This window comes from Apus apus, chromosome 2 (genome assembly GCF_020740795.1).
Source record: "Apus apus isolate bApuApu2 chromosome 2, bApuApu2.pri.cur, whole genome shotgun sequence".
NCBI classification, from domain to species: domain Eukaryota; kingdom Metazoa; phylum Chordata; class Aves; order Apodiformes; family Apodidae; genus Apus; species Apus apus.
In genome coordinates, this window is record NC_067283.1 from 5,832,251 (window position 1) to 5,855,773 (window position 23,523).

General features: G+C 45.2%; 1 protein-coding gene across 1 annotated transcript in view; it reads left to right on the top strand.

Annotated features, from left to right (window-relative positions):
• The first annotated feature begins 325 nt into the window (after positions 1–325).
• LOC127380384 (sodium channel protein type 5 subunit alpha-like) overlaps positions 326–23,523 on the top strand; it is a 217,929-nt gene continuing 194,731 nt past the window's right edge. The window contains exon 1 of the mRNA XM_051609169.1: positions 326–360. The gene's annotated coding sequence lies outside the window, so the exon portion shown is untranslated. The remainder of the gene's footprint in view (positions 361–23,523) is intronic.

Sequence of the window (23,523 nt, forward strand, 5' to 3'; positions counted from 1 at the left end):
CCATCCCCCTTCCCCTCCCCTCCATCCCACCCCCACGACCCCCCCCTCTCCCCGCACACCAGCAGAGGGCACTGCGGGTCCGGCGGGGCGGGCGGTGCCTCCCCCATCCCTCCCTCCCTCCCTCCCTCCATCCATCCATCCCTCCCTCCCGCCCCTTCCCCGTTCCCCCCCCCGTGCCCGTGCGGGGCTTCGCTCCCGCGGCAGCGGCAGAGCGGGGCGGCGGCTCCGAGCCATGAGCCCTCGGCGCCCGGCAGCCGGGCCCTTCCCGCGGGACCCAACCGCTCGGGGACTAAAACTCTGTGGATACAATGAAGTGGCTCTGGGACTCTTGGTTTAGCAGGAAAAATTAAATAAACCCATGTAAGTTTCTCTTTTTTTTTTTTTTTTTAATTTTATTTGCTTGTTAATCGAATAATAAAAGGAAGAAGAAGAAAAAATAATAATTAAAAAAAAAGAAAAAAAAACCAAAACCAAACCCACCTCCTGATCTGAGCGTGTGGTGGAGGAGGAATCGGTAGCGCCGGGATTTTCCCTTCCCTAAAGTTTCCCTTCCAGGCGGGAAGAGCGGAGGCTCCGGCACCGTGTCCGTCCCGTCCGGGCAGGGTGGCAGAGACCAGAAGGGGCTGGAGGAGAGAGAAGTTGGCTCAGCAAAGCTTGCGGCAGGGTTTAAAAGCAGAGGATGTGGATGGAGAGATTGATTTTGCTGTTGAAGGGTAACTCCGGAGGGGAATCGGTCTAGTTTCCGTCTCGTTTCTGCACCCACAAGTGCTGGAAAGAAACAGCAACACAGAAAATACTCTGCCAATTGTTCAGTTAGTGTCATGTGGCGTCGGATGTGCTGGAGTGGAAATTTAGTGGCACGTTTTGAAGGGAAAAAAATGAAGGGAAAACATTTCTGTTGCGGCAGGGAAAATGTATCCTCCTGTGTCAGGAGAATATTACTGCTATTACTTGTTGTAAGAACTGATTTATTTTTAAGTGTATATCTTAATGGCACCACTCACCTCACAGCTGCTTGTAGAATACATCTACTTAAAACATCTGGAGTTTTTACCAGCAGGAATTTAAAACTTGGCTTATGCAAAGAGTAGAAAAACAGGGAGAGCTGTTCTGCTCGCCAGCAAGGTGATTGTGGTTTTATCCCGAGGGAAACAGGGAGATACTGGGAGCGCTGTGAGAGGGAAGGTAAAGCTAAATTAAAGCAAAACTTATGCAATCGGAGTGCGGCTGCAATGGGAATAAACCAGACCTTTTTATTTTATTTTTCCTGGAGATTTGGGTGAGGAGGTGGAGATGAGCTTCTAGAGAGCGGAGAAACAGGAGCCACGCACACCTCTGGCAACAGGTCTTGTTTTGCCTGGGAAGGATAAGCTGAGCTTTGTGAGTGCTTGAGCTCAGCCTTTCCAGTTGCAACTGGGGCAACTGCTGATCCCGCAGACAGGAGCTGGATCCAGAGCTGGTGGCCCTGATGTCTCCCACTGCTGGGTTGGTGAGCAGCTCTCCCCGAAGTACAGGGAGGATGGTGGAATAAAGGCGGCGTTTCAAAGAGGATTTGTCAATACTAAAAATAAACAGGCCCGCAGATGTGTCCTGGAGGGTCGTGTCCAGGCGCAGTGATTTCAGGGCCGATGAGCTGATTTCGGCCACTTTTCCATCCCTGTGTCCTGTCCAAGGTGCTGAAGTTCGTTTTGCTGCAAATTCCCACGATTTCGGGGCTTTGCAGAGGTGGTATTGGAGGCTTCCTCGCATTCGAAACTGGTGGAGGGGGTTCCCCTGAGTGGTACAAAGAGAAAGCAGGGATGTGTTTTCAGACACGTATATTTGATCCGTCCTTTTGGCGTGGGAAAGCAGGCCAGGTGGAGCCGCAGATGGATCCGGCAGATCCTATAAGCTTTTGGTGGCAGAGCATTGGAAAGGTCAGAGCTGTGAGGCAGTGAGGATTGAAACTCCCTTATTCTAAAGGACCAAGAAAGTGGTATTTCTGAGGGTGTCATTGCTGTTGGTTTGAGTGCATTGCCTCTGATGAGACATCTGGTTCCAAAAAAGTTGAGGGGAGCCCAGTGTCAGGATGGGATGGGAATCAAGCAAATGGGATCGGAGTGATGTCCACAGATTTTGGTAAATATATATATATATATATTGTTGTTGTTGTTCTGGGCCTTTTCAAATGGCAGGTGCAGTTGACAGAGAGCTTCAGAAGTAGAGGATCCTTAAGAAAAAAGCATGTCTTTTGGGGGTCTCAACATTTAAGCAATGGAAGCCTGTCCTGCAAGTTGTGGTATTTTTAGATTAATGTGCCAAAAGGTCTCAGCTTTAAGTAGTGGAGTTTATGTAACCTTTGGTATGAGGCAGATCACAGTATTGCTAGAAATAACCAGAGATGAATATGTTGCTTAACTTCTACGTGATTGGAGTTTGATGTTGTAAAGTGGTTTTCTCAGTCCTTGATGCTCATTCCAAATCCATTCATAATACAGCTTTGTACTTCTGTCTGAGACTGTCAGAGGGTTTTACAAACACAAAGGGTCAGGTTCTGATACCCGTGTTTGCACGGGAAAAATAGTTTGTGCTGCGAGAAGTCCTGCAGACTTAAGGCATGCAAAACCTCAGTACAGTATGGTAGAGAACTGATACGGTTTCATGCCCTCAGTCATTCGTCAGAACTCAGAAAGGTATTCAGTTGCATCACTGGGTATGTAGCCTAAATACCTTGACCATGAAGGGTGTATGTGAACTGTGAGGCTTCCTGACTCTGAATGACAGCTTCTGGGTAGAGACTTTAAAACTGCAACAGAGTTGACAGCATTATATTCCTGGCTTGAATCAGAAACTGGCCTCGGTTTTCGTTCCGATGGACTAATATCTGTGGCACCAGCTAACACCTCCCAGGACTTTCACAGGGTACAGAAAAACGTTGAGTAGTTGCTATGTTCTTGATTTAAATATGTTGTCAAAATTTTATTTTAAAATGTACTGGTAGGAAATGGCATCCTCATGGGCATGGGAGATTTATGAAATACAGCTAGTTTTAGTTTCTTTAAAAGATCCTGTTTGTGATGTTAGACAGGTATTGGTCTCTTCTCTACTAGAAAAAACATTGAAGAGACTTGTTGTTTTCAGAGGGTGGGTGGTCATTTCTTCCTGAAAATTACTGCCTTATAAGTTGTCTTCAGTCATCCTCAAGAATTACTTTGGAAAATTATAGCTTTGATAGTTAAAAGGTGACAACAAGTAATTTCTCAGTTCTGTTAAATAAAACTTGGGTATCACAGAAGCAGCATCACTTTTAAGTATCTGCTTGACTTTTCTGCTTTGTATTTCTGTGCTGTCCTGAGGTAGGGCCTTAATCATAGTATGAAGCAATTTATATTTGAAATTCTGTCATTCCTTCTCACTTTTACCATCTTACCTGGTGGAAAATACATAAAGTCAGTTTGGTATATTCCTGTTTGCTTAAGGTGAATATCTCTTCCATAGTGTCACATATGACTGCAAAAAGTTCAGATTAACATGTGTTTATTTATATTTTAAATTAGCATCTACCAAAAGAGAACCTTAGTTGTAGTTCTATTGATCTTGGTTTATTATTTACTCCGCCAATGAAACTCATGGGCCCACTTTGACCTGGCTCTGTCTCTTTGGGTTTAACTTGCAAAGTGACAGTTTCTAAATCAGGAAGGAAATCAGGTCACATTTCTGGCTCTGCAGGATTTATCTCATTGCTCTTCTTTCAAAGTAATTAGAGTTACTAATAATGAGGAAAAGAAAACTTTTCCAGAACTGGATTGTCCCTAACCCTCTCTCCTTCTTGCGGTTTTTGTGTCACTGAAGAGATCCAGGTAGTTCAGAAAGTTTGTTGTGAAGGATCTTCTTGCTTCATTATACAGACACTGACTTCCTTTAAGTTTAGCTGCAGGTGACATGGTCACCCTTACAGATGTTCCTCTTTTTCCTTAGATTAATAACTTTCCCTTATTTATTTTCCACTCATTCCGGGGTGGTGTTACTGGACCAGCTCTGGGCTGCCCAGTTGCAGCCAGTGAGATCCCAGATTTCAGACTAGGAGAAGAATGAGGAAACATTTTCCAAAATTGTCCCCTGTCCCAGTCCCTAAGCAGGCTGGAGGCAGTGTGGACACACTGGTTTTGTTAACTGCCTGTGGTATCAGCTGTCATGATCGCCCTTTGTACCCCTCCTTTTTAGGCTTATTTTCAGTCCCTGTTCACAGAGGTATATTCCCAGGAAAGACACCCAACGAGCCATAAAAATTCCTAAAAAATTCTTCTAATACACCCACATTGGAGGAGGTGCAGCTTGGCCTCCTGTGAGGAGGTCACCTTGTGAATCTTTTGTGTGCACAGTTTTCATTGATGTCAAAAGATTCCTTATCTTTCATGGCAAAAACATGCCTCCCTGGTTTTTGTCATGAACAAAGCCTTTTTTTAATCACAATTCTGCATAACAAGAATGGCCCAGTCTTAATTTTTATCATAATATTGCAAGAGCTTTTTAAACTTAGAGATATTGCACATCAAATAATAACGTTGTACAAAAACATCAGAAAAAGTAAAAGTTCTGTTAAGCCTTGAGTTTTCCCTTTGCCTTTTTTAAATTTAATTTTAAAATGATGAGATTTTCTGTTCTATCTTGGAAAAAAAATTAGTCTATTGTTTACCAGATTATTTATTTCATCTTTCAGCTTGAACTTTCCTGGTTCACTAAACTTCTGTCCAAGAGGCTTTCAACTGCAATGCTGAGAGCCCTACCAACAGGTTGTAGATTCTTTTTAAAGCTTGCTGGATTCCTAAGGTACTTAAAGACCTCTCCATCCAGGTTATTGTTTGAAAGGTATCTGAAAACTGTGCTTTATTAATTTTAATCCAGTGCCAGTATTAGTATGGGATATTTAAATGGTCTTGCTGGTGTCAGGTTCATGTTCAAGCATGTAAAAGTCAGCAAACTGAACCCAGCTTGTGGGCGTGAGTAAGGTGTCTGTGTTAGAAGCAAGGAGTCTCTCTCAATATTTGAGACATTTGCAGGCTGATTTTTAACTAATAAACCAGGTTTTTGAGGTTTTGGAGGGGTCTTGGAAGGGGTGAGTGCCAGCCCATTTCAGTCGTCTGAGGACAATCTCTGCTGCCAGGCTGTACAAGGGCAGACACTGCCCCTGGGAAATCCTGAAAAACATGAACTTTAAAGAAAGATATTATTAAATAAACAAAAACCCCTCACTGTCATGTAAAGACGAGCAACTCTATGATGAAGTTTTTGTTTGTCCCCATGGTATAGCCACCAAAAGCAGGCATGGAGCTATGGAGAGAAATGTTAGAGGGAGGTTGTCGGCAATGGGAGGAAGCTCTGTGAGTGTTTGCCTCCCTGGAGATGCAGGGAAATCCCCTGGATAGGGATGGGGGTGGAAGAGGAGGGCAAAATAATGGGGGGTTTAAGCCCAGACTGAACAGCTCTGAAACGCATCATTAAAGTATTGGAGCCCGACCTATAGACAGACATTTAGTGTTGTCTGAGGCCTGACATGTTAGTAACTGTTACATAATGCACAATTATAAAATCACACTAAAGCCTCTTTAAGACACCTGATTATATATAACAGGGTAATTATGCCACATTTTAATGGAGCTGGCTGCTGCAGGGAAAGGACCCCCCTGCACCAAAAGCCTGCTCCTCTCCTTGCCGTGTCAGATGCAGCTGACAGCACCATCCTCTTGGCCCCAGGGAAGTCCTAAACCCTCCAAAGCCCCCCACGGTTGTGTGCCTGCTCCCCTGGCTCTCGTGTTACAGGGGTTGGTCCTTTCCTTCCGGATGAGGATTTCTGGCCACCGCTGCTCCCCATATTAGTCCAGCCAGCGCCACGGTGTGACGCAGCCACCCTTGCTCCCTCCCCGGGGCCGAGCACATCGTCCCCGCTGCCTCCCCAAACCAATTTCCAGCGAGCTATGCACAGCTTCCGTGCTGCTGGAGGGGCCAGAGGTGTTGCCAGCGGTGTCTGCAGCAAGAGGGTCTGGAAAGCACTGCAAGTATCTCAAGAATTTGTTATTATTTTATTCCCCCCCCCTCCTCCTTTATCTCTTTTCACCAGCGTTTCACGTCGAGAGGTCTAATCTCCCTCGATGCGTGCGTCTAATTCTCATTCATGTGAGCGCAGGGGCTGCTGCTGGCCGTGTGCTCCGTGTCTCATAGGAAACAACCCCTTTGGACTCGCAGCACAGGGCAAAGTTCCCCTAGTTTGCTGAAGTCCTCGTAGCTCTTTTCTTCCCTGTGTCCGTCAAACAGAGGGATGAATCCTCCTCTTGCCTCCGCCGGCGTAAATCCAGATCGATTTGTTGTACTTCGGCGAAGGAGCTAATCCAGATTTACACAGCACTTTCCCTGAGGACTTCCCCTTTCTTTTTTTTTTTAATTTTGCTGTAGGTGACAGCTAGTGGGCTGATGTCAAAATACATCTGATGTAGTCAGATTCCCTGTCTCCAACCATTAATTACTCCTAGCAAAAGTTTCTGAGGAAGAGCAGTTGTATTTGAAAACAATATACAAGTTCTGTTGCTAATTTTAGAAAGTAAGGGAGATTTTTTTCTTCCCCCCTCCTGTTGAAACTAAATATAATTTGAAAGATAATGTATGAAGATGTAAATATAGCAGGCAATTACATATTGCATATGAATAGTTTCTCTCGTTTTTAACATGTTTAGTTTGTTTTTCCATCTTTCTCAGGAGACAGCTGTTAGATAAAGAGAGAAAAGCAAATACTGGTTATGAAACTGTACGTCATAGCTAAAAGGAAAAAAAAAAAAACCTAACTGGAATTATCATATGAATGTGGGAAGAAAAAGGCAGCATAAATCCTCTCTGCTTTTCCCCTCCTTTCTTTATATTTCTGTAGTAGTGCTTAGCTAAATAAATACTTTAGGACAAATTTCCTCTAGGTCCACTGTGTTCCTGTTTCTACTGAGTTTGGGCAGTTCTGAATTCTTCTCAGAATGATGAAATTGAGGTAGAAACTTTACGCAGAAAGTCTCTGAGGTCTTGGATCCCTTTGCCTCTAGTGGAACTTTTGCTGGAGTTTACTTTTCTATGTGGTTACTTAAAGTTGACCACCCCCAAAAGTTTTGTTGTGACCACACTGTGTCTGAACAAGCATCTGTCAGGTGGACAGATGTCCTTTTGGTTGGTGAGGATGGCTTGGAGAACATGATTTTTCCTGTAGCTGTGAAATTCAGCACTGCTCCTCTTGTGCTGTTTGATTTGTGAAAAGTTGTTCTCTTTGTTAAAAGATTCCTCCACTTTTCCCCAGGTTTTCCTGGTTTTGTGAAACCTGAGCAGTGCTGGGCTGGCAGGTCCTGCTTTCTGTGTTGTGAGCTGAATAGACAGGACCCAGCAAAGCTCTCTGCTTTTCATCTGCCTCTCAGAGCAAGCCAGAAAAAACCTAAAAACACTGCACTGGGTCACACACATTGCCTTTTTCTTTAAAAAAAAAGATGGGGAATGGCAAAAAAGTTCCCCAAAATACTAGTAGTAATAGTAGTAGCAGTACTACTACTACTAAAATAATAATAATAATAATAATAATAATAATAATAATAATAATAATAATAATAATAATAATAATAATAATAATAATAATAAAGCTGTTGATTCTAGACTCCTGGGAGCAGAGCAAGTGGCTGAATGTGAGTTTATGATCTGAAAATACTGAAAGATTCTGGGCTGTGGTTTTCTTTTATTAATTAGCTAAAGTGATGTTCAGAACCTGAAACCAAGGCTTTTAGACACATCTCTGGTGCCTAATTCTGCTCACTGTCTCATAACAGGGTGGATCAAGAGACTGTTTATTGAAGTCAGTGATGCAGCATCAACCTAAAAGCAACATAAGGGAGATGGAGGATTTGTTTATGAGCATAAATGTCCCCTGGACAGTTTAACACTAACAGTGAAAATTACTGAATAGCTGCAAAGCACCGAGCTTAAATGTAGCTGAAATAAGTTTTCTGGAACATTTCCAAAACTATTTTAAGGGCCTGATCCAGAGCCTGGTGAAGCCAAAGGTAACGTTTGTTTTGACTTCATTGGATCTGACATTACACTTTTAAACATCATTCCCTCCCTGGAATTTTCTAAGGCTGTCTTTTAGGTGTTTTTTTAATTCACTATTATGGCAAATGTCATGTCTTTTGTATCCTTTTAGCGCTTGGATTGGTTAAATATAAGAAGGAAATAGCATAACTACTTTGTTGCACAGGAAATTCTAACTTTCCATCTATTTAGTCATTCATTGTGCAAACCACAGAAAATAATCTTTTGTTGCTCTGTTTCTCAGTTGGTTGCTCTCATGATGCATCTCTCCTATTCTGTAGCTTTTGAATCCACTGGACAATTTAATTCAGAGGTTCAGGATTAAAAGTTGTTTGGTTGTTTTTGCAAGTGCTGTCAAAGGATGTTCCTCGATAGTCAGCAGAGACACTCAAAGGAGTGTCCTGTGAAAGACAGTGGCTGCAGTTTGACTGAGCCACGTGCTACACAGCAATGAATCCACCAGAGATCCATAGGGAAGCAGATTACTTGGTAATGTGGATTGTTCATGGATTTTTTTATTGTGTTATACCATATTGTATAGTATTTCATGTGTGGTGTCCTATTGCCAGGCCAGTGACTGCTTAACCTACATCATCCAGGTTGATGAGATCAGGCAGTGCCAGGCGTAGGCTGGGACTGGGCAGTTTTAAAGGGAACTTGGAAGCAAATCCATGACATTTCAGCCCCTTTTGAAGTCACATCTGAAAAGGCTCCATCATACAGATTTAGTGCCTGATTCAGACCTGTTGGCTTCAGGAGGCTGTGGATAAGTCTGCATGTGCTGTCTGCTGAGGAGTGGGTGTCAGGAGCCAGGGACCAAAGTTGGTCCCAGCCTGTGGTCCTGTTGAAAGACTGGAGGAGGTGGAAGAGGGACAAAGATGATGTCCTGGAGGACAGTGGGTCTCCATCTCTAGTCCTGCTCCATGCACGATTATAGCTGAATCTCTGTGGGTGGGGGGAGTGTTTGATTGTATTGACAATGCTGTCTGCTTATATGCATCAGATATGGATTAATAACCATATATACGCTTATAAAAATACATTTTTAAAGTGTGTGCATATATATATATAAATCAGGAATGGAGCAGAGTTATTGAAAATGTAATTTCCAGCTCAGCCAGTTGCATACTCCCCATTTTGCTGGGAACTGGCATATCTGTGACGTCAGATAGGACAAGAGTGCCCAGCTCTTGCAAGCATCTGGTGCAAACCAGGGTGAAAGGCAGCAGGGGTACACTGAGGGCACCTGCAACCCTTGTGCACCCTTGCAGTGAGGTTGTGGCTGTTTCTCCCCCCTCCCTTGCCTTGACCATCGCTGTGAGTGGTACGAGGAAGGGAAAATGGAGGGTGTCCCTGACCCCAGTAATCCCCAGCTGCCACCAAGCCTCCCGGGAGGCACCCGCAGCCAGCACAGATTAACACAGCCCACAGCAGGGACTGGCCCATGGCCAGCATGGCCCTGGGATCAAAGGAGCATGGAGGTGGCTGAGAGCCACCCTGAGGCCCCTCCTCCTTGCCCCGCTCTGCAGCAGCTTTTCCATTCCCTGACAAATCAAACCCACCCTCTGCAGTTGGTTGCAGATCAAAACAGTGGTTTTTTTTTCCCCCTATATACTGCATGGGGTTGTTTATGGCCAGATGTGCTTTCTGAGCTAATAATTGGCACGTAGTCATCTTAAGCATCTTGCTAGAGGAGCAACATGCATGCGTGCTGCCTGCCTTTTTTCTCAGTGAGCTGAAAAAGGGTCTTCTGACCCCAAAGTATGTTATGAGGCTGTGAACCATCATGAGGTTGTCATGGGCAGATCCAGTGTAGAGGCACGTAATGAGCTGTACCCCATTCTCTGCAGCGTCCTTGCTGGCCAAGCTGCCTCTAGGAGGAAAGGAGCAGGAGGGAAATGCATGCATCATTCTTTTGGAGTTGAAAAGGTCACAAGGAGCCAGGGAAAGCATATGCAGGTGCTCTAAAAATGGTATATATTAATGGCAAGCTAGTGCCCTTGATTGGGTTGGCTGTGGTGGTCTAGCTAAGAAGCTTTATCCCTGTTAGAGATGTTATTTTGAAGGGCGGGTCTGCTAGGACCAGGAGGAAGGTATTTTAAAGTATAATTTGGGGTGAACAGCAACATTGTTCCCATCAGCTTCAGCAGCCCTCATGCCTGAAAATGCAGACTATTTCCCTGTGCATGGGTGAGCCCTTTTGTGGAGGTCCCTCACCCCATGCCTTCCCCTTGAGCACCTTCATTTTCAGTTTCATCCCTGGGCCAACAGCAGTTTTGTAAAGCAGGTAGTGCTGCTGGCCAATGCTGCATGGCCATACAACCACCAACAACCTGCTCCACCAGCCCTGTGGGTGCTAAGTCTATTTTCCAAGGTGGGGATTGTGCCAGCTGTACTGTTTTTACAGGGAAATGGTGCCAGGGGTTGGCCAAGGATTAACTATGCCTTAACTTTTGTGTGTCTGGCAAGTTCTCCCTCCCCAGTATTAACCCAAAGTCCCCCTCAGGCAGGGAACAATCTGAGCAGTGACATGTGGAGGAATGCTCTTGCAAGGGCATCTTCTTCTCTCACTTCAGTGGACCAGGATCTCACCTGGAATGCAGAGCACCACCACTTCATGCTCCTTTTAAATTGTAGCAGCTGAACACACACAGTGGTTTGCAGGAGCCCGTGGCCCCAAGCAAGGCTCAAAAAGCAGCAGCTCACACATTTATGTCTGTGAGAGGTAAAATATGTTGGATTGTTCTTCCTAGTGCCAGTTTGAAACCTAGTTTTATAGTCATAACTTATCTTTGTATATGTTTGAATGGTTTCCTGGTACATGATTTCTTTCAGGGGGTTCCTATAATGTTAATGAATGTGAAAGTTGTGATTAGCATGGGAGATTATTGCTTATAGCAACTACACAGTGCATTAGGCTACCCATCAGTCTTGCTGTTAGAGCACTCTGCAGAACTCAGTAAGTGACATTATGTGCACAGTTGCCTTTATGAGCTTGGGAAACTTTGCAAAGCATCTTGTAATTTAGGCAATAGCTTTGCTAAAAAGCAAGTGAGCTCCATTGATTGCAGTTCTTCTCTTTGGTTACTTGAACTGCAAGCTAAAAATAAATAAATAAATAGATAAAGCAGAACTGAGATCAATCTCTAATTGATTTTGACTTGTATCCAGTGAAAAGCAGAACCAATGTTTTCCGAAATGTTACTGGTGTTTGGGAGCTTTGTAGAGCTGCATATGAGAGAAAGCATCAATAGCAGAGTGTAAGATCTCTTAATTTGGGCTTCATACAGAGTTTTAGGCACTTAAATGTCAGACTAAAGTTCAAGTGTTCATCAAAGTCCTACGAGGAGCTTCAATGTCAATGAAATTCCTATTAAAAATGGTCCTGTGAGGCTTTGCTGCCTGTAAGTGCTGGTTCCTTGGACCAGAAATTGCACGAACAGTTGAGGCAAAGGCCTCCACAGGATAAGGGGATGGCCAGAGAGTTTCCGAGCAGGGAACAACGGGGGAGCTGCCAAGAGACCCAAGCTCAGCTGCTTTCCTTTGGCTGTGGGTCTGCTGGGGATGGCCAGCATCCCGGAGGGCAGGGATGGGCTGTGTGGCTCCACTCTGTCCCCACAACCTCCAACAGGGCCAGAGGGTCTCGGGTTGCAGCTCCCATGCTAAAGGGGATGGAAATGGCTCTGTCCCAGAAGCAGGAGGTCAGGCAGGGACCCCCGGCATGATGTTCAGCCATAACACCCCATCCTTCTCCTCCATCTCCAGAAATACTGCCCAGCTCCCTCTGCTGCTTTTCTGGATGTTTTCCCCTGGGCCGCCAGCCCTCTGCCTTTGTGGGGGGATGGAGGGAGGGGAGAGCCAAAACAGAGGGCAGACTATTTTTAGGCTGACTATCTCCCACTCCTGGAAGGCTGGGTGCCAATTAGGTGGTGTCGTGGGGTGACACTCGCCTGCCTGTAGAGCAGCCCTGACGGCAGCTGGAGCAGAAAAGGAGCAGATCTGAGCCATCTTTCCCCAGTGAGGGAACCTGAGCCTGTCTAGATTTGCAGGAATGTTTACTTCTTACCAATGCATCTGTTTATTTTTAACTGGAGAGCTTTCTTATCCCTCCCATCACGTTTTATAACAGAGCTCCAGACACACTGTGTTGTATGGGATTTTGGCTCGTGGCTTTGAAATTCAGACTCGCCCCCATAATTTAGAGATTATAAAACCATAACATAAAACTGTGATCATCTACTGTCTGCAGAATAGCAGAGGGCTCCCCATAGTTAGCATTGTTTGAGGTTCAGCCTGTACTGTCTAGAAAACAGGAATTGAGAGGGATGGATTTTCCATCCTTCAGTCTTTGGTAAATGATCAGTCTTTGGTAAACCGTGGTTAAATTATTTTCTTAAACCCATTGCACCTAATTTATATTTATTTTGTTACAGTTCCTGGGTACTGGATTTCTTAAATCTTAGTCTGACAGACTGCAAAATACTCTGTAATATGTGGAGGGGGAGGAGTAGTATTGTTGTAGCTGTGTTTCTCCAAGGTACAGTGGTTAATTCATCCATTTTTCTTTTTCTTTGGTATGATTGAGCTCTCTGCTGCATTTACTATGGGCCTGTTTTCCAGCCCATAATTGTCCTCAGTGATACTTCCCTAAACCTTTCTAATTTATCACCATAACCCTTGTGTTTTGGACATCAGAACTGAAATGCTCTACAGGGGTAATGTTCCCTTCAAATTATATTACTGTCCTCTGAGCCCTGATTAGCTAAGCCCTGCATCAGCTATTCTGCTCTTCTGCCCAGAAAGCAGAGAGGCTGACAGCCACTCAGATTTTTCTGTTGATCTGTATAAAACTACAACTGTGGTTTTCTTCTGGTGCTTTTCAGCAGTGTCCCAATATCTAGGAAAGGAACACTGATTTTCAGAGTGCATCCTGGGCAGGACCTGTTGATTAAAACAGTCAAGCTGAAGAAGCTGGTGTATGTTATACTTCTTTACTGCTCTTGAACTGGAAGGAATGTCATTCTTAGTATATATTTCTCCATCACATGGATTTTTTCCCAAATACTGAACAGATACATATATGGGATGTTTCTGCCATTTCATTGGTGTTGCACCTGCCAGTACTTACAGGACACATTGTTCCTTCTCTATTTGAACAGTTCCTTCTTGTCCTTAAAAAGGCCAGCAAAGTCTCTATCTACAGTTTTCTCACTGTGTCTTTTTGCTCTATCACTGCCACCTGAGTTACATGTATTATTCTTTACTTCCTTTTAGCCTTATTTTTAAAAGCATTTTACCTTACAGAGCTCGAGCAGCATTTCTTTGCATTGTGCAAGCGATTTTGGTTGATATAGGACAGGATGTAGAAACTTTTGAAGGATGATGCAGCAGGTATTTGGAGAGAGCTGGGAAACTAGGAAAGGGAAAAGTCCTCAACATTGTTAAGATTGAAGTATTTTCACTCTAGAAAGCCTCAGCAAACCAGATCTGCTTCACATCACCAAACCTTTGTGCATCCCTATTAATAAAGGACAGATTGTTGGAGGCTACAAACTTCCCAACCACTAATACAGAGCAGTGGGAAACATGGTCCCACATCATGGTGGCAACTGCAAATATGCTTTTTTTCCTTCCCGTTATACGTGGCTGCAATATCATGTCACCTTCTGTCCCAAGCGGGGCATCCTGCTGCACCTTCCTCTGTTTCTGCTAACATCCTACTCTTACCTGGGACTTAGGAAAATGACACCAGGGTCAAAACCAGAGTCCTCATCCTACAGCCACTGTTTTTCTGCAGCTGAGCTGTAAATGGCTCCTCTCTGACTTAATCCTGAGCTGCAGAATGCAACAAAACAGCATCATTGAGACAGTCAGTGGCCTCAGCATGCTCTTGCTTGGCTGAAACATCCAGGACATCAGGAGATGCTCTCTGCTCTATGGGAAAGCCCAGGCTGAGAGAGGGGACTGGGTCAGTGAGCCAAATATCAAGGGTTATGAGGAGGAAGGATAACTTCCTAAATCATGATTGAATCCCCACAAGCCAGTGAGATTTTCTTCCATGTACTAAAAGTATCAGAATTCAGTCTTTCCAAGTCACTTGATTCTGGCATCCCTCACTGAGAGACACAAGGCTTCCTAGCTGGGACTAAACATGACCTCTGGGCTGATGCATATTTATTTATTATTATTTTCTATTTCATGCTGCTGATTGTCCTAGATACAGGAAAGGAAAATGACTTTAAAATGAGATGATTTCTTGTAAGCCTGCAGCAAGAGTGTACCTGGAATGCAAACTTTAATCAGTTACTTGCTGGAAAAGTGTAACACAAGTATGTTCTCTGCTGGGTTTCCTTTCATCCTAGTATCAGCTGTACCATGGCATCCCTTGGAAAAAACATGGATTCTGTGTAAATAATGTAGACTTTTCTTAAGAACCTTGTGGCAGGGTCCATCTACCTTTCTTAGGGGCCCTTAGAGTAATAACAAATATTGTTAATAGCAATAAACTTGGTTTGGTGGGAAAGCTGTGCTTCCTTGGCTTTTCTGGGTTTTAGTGTTGAGAATTTCTAACTCATACTCTTGGATCCAAGTGTCTGCTTCTTCAGTTCAGAAGCAGTCAGGTCCCCATATTCTTGGTCAAAGGAGTGCCCTTAGCCCCAGGCAGGCATCCCTCCATCCTGTGCCTCAAAGGCTCTTGTCCCATGCACCTTGCAGGTGGTCACACACCAAGTGGGAGGAAGCTCTGCTGCAAGAGCAGCATTATCTCCCTGGGGCTGATTGCACGAGCTGGTGATGGTCCATATCATCCCTTTTGGGGGTACAGATCATCTCTCACCATCCCACTGAGCCCAAGGGGCAGTCCATGCCCCAAGAGCTTTTGCTATGCACCTAAAAAAAAAAAATCACTACTGCTCATGTAAGTGGTTGCAGTAAGGAGGCTACCCCAAGGAGGCTATTTTTTTTTTCAGGGCACAACCAGAGAGGCTACTTAGCATAGTTTTACATGCTGCTAATGTGGTTTTATTGCTTCTATGGCCTGACCTACTATCATTGTGTGCTGCTGTATTATGTGCTATGAATGCTTTTACTCATTTGGAGCTGGTCCAGGGATCTCTAATGGGGCTCTGCACTGAATGACCTAGGTGTGCTTAGCATGACACCATCCCCTGCACTGGGAAAGCTGGTTTATCACACTGCTGTGAGCTGGGAGGATTGGGGAATTAGGCCAGAAGCCCGCCCTACCTTATGCTGTAGTGTAGATCCTGCAGAGTACTGGGGGATGCTAGGGAGGTGTGGTGGGAGGGATGCCTCTGTGGTCCCCATCACTGCATGAGGCCACAGGTTTCCTTTTGCTACACTCAATGTGTGTGTGCAGAGTGCTTCAGTGTAAGCCCTGGTGTGCAGGGGATTCAGCGAGTTGTTAGTCATCCCCCCTGCTGCTAATGGGAAACCTGACAGCATCCAAATTAGAAATGGACAAAAGGTGTTTTCTGGAACTCACCTTCCCCCACACTGCTGAGCCCAGGAGTCTTGCAGCCACGGCTGCTCTACTCCATCCTATCTTCTTCCTCCAATGGGTTGAGCCTCCAGAGCAGAGGGGAAGGATGAGGGAGAGGAAGGTGGAGGAAAATGCAGAGAGTGCTGTTGAGGGAAAGAGCTCTCATTTATCCTGACCCATCACCAGGACCACCTCATCTTATAATTATTCCAAAATAGCAGGTCTTAACATTATCTGTAGCCCTTTAAGCACTTACCTTAAGCATTTTAGTAGTAGTCTAAACTATGTTTTGTCTGTTTTGGTGTTGCTAGTTTGGACCTTCCTTCCTATGCTACAGCCTCAAATTGCTAAACTTAGTGTGCTGTTCATTGTGCTTCTCATGGTTTCTTGACAGTTAACAGCACTTTGCATTTGGAGTTCTCAACTTTTTATTTTTTTTTTACTTCTTGGCCCCACTTAAAATGCTGATCCAGGCAATAACATCTTTGTTGTGAGATCAGTTTCTTTCTGAGATGCTTAAATACAGATTGAGAAAACCTTATTTTGGTAAAGGATTACTTTTATGCTTGAATAGCCCATAGAGACTTTGTGTTTTGAAAATCTGAAGAGCTCTTCTTTGTTACCAAAGTAGCAATTTCATATTGCAATATTGTGTTATGGAGGTAAAAGCTTTGGATGACAATGTGATTTTATTGTTGGGTACTGCGAGCTTAACTACATATGTAATTCAAGGGAGGTATTGATATGTGTTACTTACCATTATTTTTTAAAGTTATTTTGTAAGTGCAGGGCTTTCTTTATCCAAACACTATTCCTGGCTTTTTCTGTTCATGGCACTTCACTTGTTTCTCTGGGTGTGGAGAACAAGTGAAGTCACACGACAGACCAAGCATGGAGCTGGAGTAAGGGTCAGACAGAGCTTCTCAAGGGCTAATCCCGTTGTGTTGGGAACCTCTGCCATTACTGTGGATCTCTGCTGGAGGCCTGCCTAGTTTTTTCTCTGCATGGAGTTTGCCATGCATGTAGAGACCCTGCTGTAGGAATAACAGCATTCAGAGTATGTTGGCATGAGTGGTTCTAACCCTGATCCTAGCTCTATATAGACTCCGAAAAACCAGACTCAACAAAACTGCTGCAAATGTGTTGCAGAGCTCTGCCCTAAGCACACAACATCTGTAGAATATCTAAAAAGTAGTCAAAAAGGAAAAAGTTAAGAGTAAAAACAGAAGAAAGTGTGCTGCTGGTTCAGCAGAAAAGGCAATGGGACCTGCTAGTAGCAAGAACAACTTCATCATCTGATGCATGGACTTCTTCCAGCTTGTCACAACAAATAGTGCACACCCAAGGCTATTTGTTACATTAGCAATAAACCAGTGAGCACAGGGAGCCACAGCTCATGTTGACACATAAGCTGGGCACCAGTTACAGGCTGTGCAGACATACAACTGTTTAGGAAGGAGGAGAAGTGGTGAAGATATTAAATGGCACCAGGCTCACACTTTGTTTTCCACCTCCTCTGAACTGGGTGTTGATCAAGCCTGGGTGCTAAGTCAGGTCTCAAGTGGTAGTATGATCTACTATTTTGCGGGGAGTAGTTAAAAGACACCTGTCACCCTACAGCTAAGATTCACTTTGCTGTGGTTAAGATAAGACCAATCTTTTTTCTTGGAGGAACAGAGTTTAGTGGTGGACTTGGTAGTGCTGGGTTAATGGTTAGACTTGTTGGTCTTAAATGTTCTTTTCAAGCAAAATGCTTCTATGATTCTATGATTGGCACGGCATGACAGCAGCTGTCTTCAGATCCTAAACAGCATTAGAGAGATGAGTCTAAGTAAAAATCTGTATTAGCTTTGCCTGAATAGATGGACGTTATTTATCTTACTCTGAACTCAAGCAGGATGAAGGCAACAAGCTTTTCCCAAAATGGCTGGATTTCAGAGGTTGGATCTGTCCCGCAGACACAGTTTAGCTCCATCACAGGAGAGCTGCATTGGAGCAGCAGTACAGCTGGGGCTCAGATCTTCCCTTGAGTTTGTTGCTAAGGTCTTTCACAGTGGGAGCAAATTGCATGTGAGGTGTGCCCGTATTGCACGTGTAATGCACACAAGTGATCTGGTTTGTTCAGATGGCAGAAGGCCTCGGATTTCAGTTCACTAGATTTTTGACAAATTGCCTTGAAAGGTAGACCCAAGTTGTCTGTGTTGCAATAATGCAACCTTGAAATGACAGAGACCTGAACAAATGTGGTGAGAACTCCATTTTATAAAGATATGTGCAATCTCCTGGATAACTAAAATGAAAAAAATGCACTTCTCTAGAACACAGCCAGAAATAGTCCTCTAGCTTGCAAATGACCCAGAGGGCATGTGCCAGAAAGGTTAAGATGAGGAAGAAGAAAGCCCACATTACTCTTGTTAAAAACACTTGAAGGTAGTTCTCTGCTGGACATCCCTCTGAGTTGTCTTATTTGATGTAAGATCACCTGGCTTTCACCCAGGTTCCTGTCTGCTCCAGTAGCTGGGTGATCAGAGAGCTAAGTGAGCTGCACCTTTTGGAAAAGGATTACAAGAGAGTGTAATTGGTTTTCATGATGGGATTATGTAACCAAGGTGTGTATGACTTTGCAATCCAGATTTTTCTCAGTGTCTAGACCCGAACAGAGCCGTTCACAACCTAAAGTAATACAGAGATGAGAAATTAAAATATTTACAGGGTACCAGGTATGCTAGCAAACAATGGCATAGAGCTATCAACAAGGGGAAAAAATTCTTGGCCAAGAGTTAGCAGGGCTCATTCACAGAGCTTTAAAATAGACTTGATGGGGGTAGGGGACAAAACTCCTGGATGGTTTGATTTCCAGGCCTGCTGGCATTGGATGGGAAAACCCTGTCCCACAGGGGACAAAGGGTCCTAGGGCAGGAGTTAGCAGGGCTCATTCACAGAGCTTTAAACTAGATCTGAAGTGGGAGGGGATTATAGCTGAGTTTGAACTAGTGGGGCATTGTTCTAGTATTAATGAAGACCAGAAGGCCTCCTGCCTCCCAAGGGTGCCACCAGCCCTTTATGTGAGAAAGCAACTAGAATGTAATGAGCTCTGTCCAAGGGCCAATAAGGAGCAAGTGGAAAATCTGTGGGTATGAGTTAAGGGGCAGGCTGGCATGGGTGATACAGCTGTGGGGGTCTGTTACAGACCTCCTGATCAGGACGAGGGGATTAATGATGCTTTCTACAGGCAGCTGAAAGCAGCCTCACAACTACAGGCCTCTAGTCTTCATGGGGGATTTTAACTACCCAGATATTTGCTGGGAGGCCAACACAGCCAGCCATTCACAGTCTAGGAGGTTCCTCCAATACATTGATGATAACTTCTTGATACAAATGGTGGACAAACCAACTAGGAGGGGAGTGCTGCTGGATCTTGTGCTCACCAACAAGGAGGGTCTGGTTGAAGCAATTATCATCAATGGCATCCTTGGCTGCAGTGATCACGAGATGATGGAGTTCAGGATCCTGTGTGGGAGGAACAGAATACTCAGGAGGACCAGAACCCTGGACTTCCGCAGAGCCAACTTTGGCCTCTTCAATCAATTTTTAAGAGAAGTCCCATGGGACAGGGTACTAGATGGTAAAGGGGCTCAAGATAGTTGGTCAGCATTCAAGGACCATGTCTTGCAAGCTCAGGATCAGAGCATCCCAATGGGTAGGAAATCAAGTAAGGGAGCCAGGAGACCCACATGTTTAAACAAGGAAATGCTGGGCAAACTCAAGTGAAAAGAGAATCTATGGATCATGGAAGGAGGGGCTGGCCACTTGGGAGGAATATAGGACTGTTGTCAGAGGATGTAGGGAGGCAATTAAGAAAGCTAAGGCCTCCTTGGAACTAAGCCTTGCTAGTGAGGTCAAAGCCAATAGAAAGGGCTTCTTCAAAGACACTGCAGATGGAACTAACATTAGAGGTAGTACAGGCCCACTGCTGAATGAGGTGGGTGCCCTGGTGACAGAAATTAGAAAGAAGGCAGAGGTGCTGAATGCCTTCTTTGCCTCTGTCTTTACTACTGCAGACTCTCTCCAGGAGCCCCAGATCCCTAAAGCCCCAGAAGAAGTCAGGATGAAGGAGGAGTTTGCTTTGGTAGATGAGGATTGGGTTAGGGATCAGTTAAGGAGTCTAGACATCCATAAATCGATGGGTCCGGATGGAATACACCTGTGGTGCTGAGGGAACTGGCGGAGGTCATTGCTAGGCTACTCTCCATCATCTTTGGCAAGTCGTGGGCAACAGGAGAGGTGCCTGAGGACTGGAGGATAGCAAATGTCACTCCAGTCTACAAGAAGGGCAAGAAGAAGGACCCAGGTAACTATAGACTGGTCAGCATCACCTCCATCCCTGGAAAGGTGATGGAACAACTTGTTCTTGGCACTATCTCTAGGCATATCAAGGATAAGGGGATCATTAAGAGCAGTCACCATGGTTTCACCAAGGGGAAGTCATGTTTGACTAACCTTATAGCCTTCTATGAGGAAATTACTAGGTGGATAGATGATGGTAGAGTGGTAGATGTGGTCTATCTTGATTTCAGTAAAGCATTTGACACTGTCTCCCATAGCATCCTTGTAGATAAACTGAGGAAGTGTGGTCTTGATGATCAGGTAGTGAGGTGGATCATGAACTGGTTGAAAGGAAGAAGTCAGAGTTGTAGTCAATGGGACAGAATCTAGTTGGAGGTTTGTGACTAGTGGAGTCCCTCAGGGGTCGGTACTGGGTCTGATACTGTTCAATATTTTCATCAACAACCTGGATGAGGGAACAGAGTGTGCCCTCAGCAAGTTTGCTGATGACACTAAGCTGGGAGGAGTGGCTGACACACCAGAAGGCTGTGCTGCCATTCAGTGAGACCTAGACAGGCTGGAGAGTTGGGCAGGGAGAAACTTGATGAAATTCAACAAGAGCAAGTGTAGAGTCTTGCATCTGGGGAAGAACAGACCCTTGTACCAGTACAGGTTGGGGGCTGACCTGCTGGAGAGCAGTGTAGGAGAAAGGGACCTGGGGGTCCTGGTGGACAGGAGGATGACCATGAGCCAGCAATGTGCCCTTGTGGCTAAGAAGGCCAATGGCCTCCTGGGGTGCATTAGAAAGGGTGTGGTTAGTAGGTCAAGAGAGGTTCTTAACCCCCTTTATTCTGCTTTGGTGAGGCCACATCTGGAATATTGTGTCCAGTTCTGGGCCCCTCAGTTCAAGAAGGACAGGGAACTGCTGGAAAGAGTCCAGCTCAGAGCCACAAAGGTGATTAAGGGAGTGGAACATCTCCCTGATGAGGAAAGGCTGAGGGAGCTGGGTCTCTTTAGCTCAGAAAAGAGGAAACTGAGGGGTGACCTCATCAATGTTTACAAATACATTAAGGGCGAGTGTCAGGAGGATGGAGCCAGGCTTTGTTCAGTGATGTCCAGTGACAGGACAAGGGGCAATGGGTGCAAACTGGAGCATAGGAGGTTCCACGTAAACATCAGAAAAACTTCTTTACTGCAAGAGTGACAGAGCCCTGGGACAGGCTGCCCAGAGAGGCTGTGGAGTCTCCTTCTTTGGAGAGTCTGTGGAGTCTCACTTCTCTGTCTCACCTGGACACGTTCCTGTGTGATGTGCTCTGGGTGATCCTGCTGTGGCAGGGGGGGTTGGACTGTGGATGATCTTTTGATGTCCCTTCCAACCCCTAAGATTCTGTGAATCTGTGAGGAAAGAGCAGTTGAATGAACTTGCCTGTTGAAAAGAGTTGGTACTGCCTTCCCTTCTTATGGAAGCCTTGAGGCTGTCTTCAAGACAAGACTTGCAGGACATTCAGACAGTACATCCTGAATCTTAGATGTGGGTACAGTGACCTTGAAAACTACAGGCTTGTTAATAGTTCTGGTCTAAGATACCAGAAGAGTGTCTACAGGCTTTCTGGGATGTGCTCACATGGGCAGGAGAAAAGGACAGACCACAAGGTACCAAGTGACTGTGAAGACCAATCTTTCAAGGCCTGCATTGACCAGCCCATAGAAAGCAATTGCATCAAGTCCATTTTGGCCTTCTAGCCACCTAAATTGTACCTTGTCCTTCCAGTTTTCAAAGCCAGCAGCTCTGGTTTGCCTGTTGGGTGTTGATTTGGACGTGAGAGTTACTTCCAGAACCAGACGTTGACTGATGGGGAAACAGCTTGGCTGTTGAGTGGGAAGATGACCTCCCATTGTGGGCATAATTACTGCATTCCTTGACTGGGAGAGGAGCAGAGCAAGCCTGCCTGTGTAGGACTTACATGGAAATGGCATTTTTATGGGAATGTCTGAAATGCCTCTTACAGGCACCCATTTAACCCCCTCACAGTCTGGCCACAGGCCATTCTGGAGTCCTTTGAACTTCTTGCCCTCCAGGCAGACCCTAGGGTTGAGTTTTCCTACTCATTTCCAGGACACCAGGTCATTGCCAGCCACAGTGGAGAGATCCCAGTTGCCTGAAGTGTTACCCACAGCATTGTGTGCATCTCCTTGGCCACGGCAGCAGTTTCACAGGCACATCCAAAGGCAGGCGTTGTTTTCTACACTTTTTGCAGCCCTGTGTCCACTGGCAGACCTCTGTTTTTAGCAGGGTTAGAAATCAGACCACAGCTGGTAGCCAGGCAGCCTGCCAGTATGCTGGGCACATCAGCCATTGCTCATGATACAGAGCAGCTGAGCTAGAATTTTTTTTGTGGCAGCTTTGAAACACGGTGAGCTTGCCACATGGGAAAAAGTTCTGTTAGTTCCTGTACTTGTCTGCATCCACTTGTAGCAAGGGCACATGAGCTCTGGAGTACATTTCTGTCCCTTGCTTTAACCCTTGCTTTTGTCACACTGTGCACAAGATCTCATTAAGATACCGAGGTACTGTTTCATGATGCAGATCTACAATGGAGTACTGTGCCCACCATAAGAAGGACATGGAGCTTTTGGAGGGAGTCCAGAGTAGGGCTACAAAGATGATCAGGGGACTGGAGCACCTCTGCTCTGGAGACAGGCTGAGAGAGTCAAAGTTGTTTATCCTGGAGAAGAGAAAGCTTCAGGGACATCTTAGAGCACCTTCCAGTGTGTGAAGGGGCTACAGGAAAGCTGGGGAGGGACTTTTTGCAAGAGTTTGCCGTGAGAGGACAAGGGGTAATGGATTAAAACTGGAAAACAGGAGATTTAGGTTAGAGATTAGGAGGAAATTCTTTACTAGGAGGGTGGTGAGATGCTGGCATGGGTTGCCCAGAGAAGTTGTGGCTGCCTCATCCCTGGAAGTGTTGAAGGGCAGGTTGGATTGGGCTTGGAGCAACCTGGTCTAGTGGGAGGTGTCCCTGCCCATGCAGGGGAGTCGGAACTAGATGATCTATAAGTCCCTTCCAACCTAAACTGTTCCATGATTCTATGATGTGGTGGATAGAGCCCAGGAAATAAAGTTAAAAGTGTGTGCTAATTCAGAGGCTGCTTTTGCAGCTCTCGTGTACCATCTGCTGCTCTCAGGAGAGCAGGAGGTCAGCCCAACAATCAGGCTCCTGTGGGAGTCTTTCATTGCTCCTCTGCTGCTCTGGTCAGAGGCTTTGCATGAAGTTACCACCCCTTAACCATAATGAGGACTGAGCACAGCCAAGGAGGCTGGACAGCTTTCATGGCCTCATTATTCTGCATGTTGCTGCTTTAAGGGATTGAATCATGTTTTCAGTGTTGGTTTTCTCCTCTTTTCTCACCAGCTAAATTTTAGACTTTACTACTTTACTATTTCAAGGCAGAAGAGGATAAGAGAGGAAGCCACAGTACTGATCCCTGCACAGCAACATGGATTCTGCTTTTCTAAGGTTATTACCCTAAAACAGGAAAAATAAAGCTTCTGTTGCTTTGTGAGCAACAAAACTAATTCAGCCTTGTTGCATGTGGATCTAGCTCCTTTA